This window comes from Lactuca virosa, chromosome 3, assembly GCF_052849685.1.
Source record: "Lactuca virosa cultivar CGN04683 chromosome 3, Lactuca_virosa_CGN04683_v6, whole genome shotgun sequence".
Lineage (NCBI taxonomy): Eukaryota > Viridiplantae > Streptophyta > Magnoliopsida > Asterales > Asteraceae > Lactuca > Lactuca virosa.
In genome coordinates this window covers 124,734,126-124,737,163 of record NC_136428.1, presented here as the reverse complement: position 1 = coordinate 124,737,163, position 3,038 = coordinate 124,734,126, and the positions used below count along the sequence as shown (strand labels likewise).

The 3,038-nt window shown below is 33.8% G+C and overlaps 1 long non-coding RNA gene across 1 annotated transcript; it reads right to left on the bottom strand.

Annotated features, from left to right (window-relative positions):
- Positions 1-1,297: 1,297 nt before the first annotated feature.
- LOC145166512 (uncharacterized) lies at positions 1,298-2,231 on the bottom strand. Its single transcript, XR_013740577.1, has 2 exons — positions 1,656-2,231; positions 1,298-1,557 (listed from the first exon to the last, which is right to left on the bottom strand). It is a non-coding gene; the product is annotated as an uncharacterized LOC145166512 (long non-coding RNA).
- Between the last annotated feature and the right edge of the window lie 807 nt (positions 2,232-3,038).

Here is a 3,038-nt window from a genome sequence, read left to right as displayed (position 1 = left end):
GTCGGTTATTTCCTTCCATGAGGATTGTTGGAGACAAGATGGCGAATAGGCTAGGATAGCTTTTGTTAGATAGATGAAGGGTCAGAGTCTCATGGTGGGTGTGACACTATCAGCTTCGGCAACCGGTTGGAACTCTGATACTTCAGTTAATTGGTGGGTCAGTGTGACATCCCAAAATTTAGGTCAAACACCGTGAAGGTCAAGTTCATACTAAATCTCTTGGTAATTGGACTCATTGAGTTTTAGTGCATCTAATGTAAAATAAATGAGTTCATTTCAACTGTTATGAGATACCAGATGGTATCTTACCTCCAAAATTGTAAACTAACAAACAAATCAAACAGCTCAAACTGTAACTCTAAGAATGCGTCTGAAAAACTGGAATTTTGTATTAAGCAGTTGTGAGCAATAAAAACATTCTAGTCTCGTAGAACATGTTTCCTTATTTTCGAAAATATAAATAACGTCCAAAACGGAGTTCATATTCAAAAGATACGACCGTTTTAAAAATCCAAACCAGTATAATACTGATTTTCTTCAAACTGCTAAAACTGTTTCTATCCGTTGAGGGACATGCACGCCTCAGATGGAAATTCCGAGAACTCTTTTGGAATCAGGTCATAGTCTAATATTTAATTTCCTACTTGAAATATTTTTAGTAATAATATTTATAGAAGTCGAAAAAAGTTTGACGTTTTAAATCAGTAAATCGCGAAATCTTAAACTATTGATTTCGATATGATTTCAATTATTGGCAATATATTCTGGAAATAATATGTTATTATTCAATCTAGTTATTGTGAATCTTAACGAAGAGATAACACAATTTTCTAAAATCATGTACATCTATATACATATATGTGTGGGGAACATATTTTTCAAATATCAATTATGTATTTGCTATAATTCTTATAAACCCATATTGCATATGAGAAATAGTCAATCGTGTAATTACAATGCATATATATTACATAATTAAAATTATATAACAAAACTAAACATATAAATATTTATACATGTCATGTAACATTTCCAAATCCCAATTACCAGTATATACGACAAATTGGACACTGATTATGCACAAATCTCGAAGCCTTTATATATCTCACAAACATACATAATAAACTCTTAATAGGAGAGTGTATAAAGATTGTGTATGTGTTATTGTCATAAAACGTCTCCAACAAATACACACACACAATATTATTAAATCTAGAAATGTATATAAAATTTATAAATTATATATATATATATATATATATATATATATATATATATACATCAATACATACCCAAATTCAACCAAATACATACCCATTGAATCAATTGTAACAAATCAATACACAAATTATACATATAATACATAGGGAAAGCCTTTGCTTCAATTTTCACCTAAAGAAAACACATAATACATAAATTCAATCAAAAATCAAATCACTTATGAAGTAAAAACTAACAGCTAAGTTAGAGATTGCTTCCAAGTTTCATCTTAAACAAAATCACACGCAAAGCTCTGATGCTTCTTTTGTTTTCCTTCGACTGTAGCCATTCTTTCTACTGATCATTCAAGAAAAAGAAGAATAACACTCAAAATGGATCTCAATTGTGCAACCAAATCATAGAGAAATCTTAGAAAAATTTACCCTTAAGACTACCTTCAATCGTTCACAGCTTCACCTCATCTCTCTTCTTTCTTCTTCTTCTTCTTCATTTCCAGCCAAGAACACACCATTGAAGTGGGTATTTTCGTGTCTAGTGCAAACACAAAAGCAAAATCACCATCATTCGTTCTTCATTCCATTCCCTGTCAAAAAACAAACCCAAACAAACACCAAAACACCATTGATTTCTGTCAAAAAAAAAAAAAAAGAACCGGAAGCAACAGGACCCTCCAACTCCAACTCGATTTCACACCTCACAACCGAATCAAGCGGCCGAGAGACTACTTGATCAGCCCCTCGCTGCACCCACCGAGACCACAATCAACCTCACAGCATCTTCCCTCGTTCCTTCGGCCTTGTCGACCCCGGAGACGCCTCCTACTTCGCGAATCGACCGGCGAAACCTCGATGCCTGCGAGCTTCTTCTTCCTTCAGTCCTCTTCGTGACCTGTGAGGAGCAAGGGACCGGATGCAGGGCCGCCGCGTCATGCTTTCCTTCTCACCATCTCCGTTCATCTGCCTTCGATCACTTGCCTCCTTCGTTCTATCATTCTGTTTCTTTCCTTTAATCGATCAGCAAATGACGAAGACGGGGACTTAAAAGCCCTAATTTCATTTAGCTTGTGAAATGACCAAACTAACCTCCTTATTAAATCATGTATTCCAAATCAGTCCCAACCCCAAACAATGAACTCATTTATTCAAAATAGCCCCTCCCATGGAGATTCTTATCATAATCAATCCAATTCCCAAACTCAAATTCCATTTAAATCATTTCAGTCCCTCCCTTGATTTATTTTAACCAAAGTAGTCCTACTTTGGTTAATTAAATTACCAAACATCCCCAATATTTTAAATTCGTTACGAAATGGTCCCGAGAGTATTTCAAAGTTCAAGAATTATCGATTTGCAGTTTTACACGACAAGTTTCTCAAAAGAAACTAAATTCGAACAAATGGAAACTCACGCTTCAAGGGTGAGTGCTTACGACCCTTTTTTATATTTCTAATAATTTCCGGGGGGGGGGGGGGGGGGATACATGTGCATATATACTTTGTTTATATAAACAACTTATCCTTTTATGCGAAAACACAATAATCCTCGTTTATAAAAATGTTATTTAACAAGGTAACATATCGTTACAAACAAACTAGTATAAATTTTTTGTATACGTATTATGGTTATTTTATCGTGAAATAACTGGTCCAAACAATAAATGCTACATGATACAAAAGTATATGATTTTTATGTGACATTGTATATTATAACAAGCACGTTATAAAACTTTGTAGTATTTCTAGGATTCAAGCTATTACTATTCATGTATATTTATATGTTTAAATACTTAAAGTTTATACATGTACATATGTTCATTAC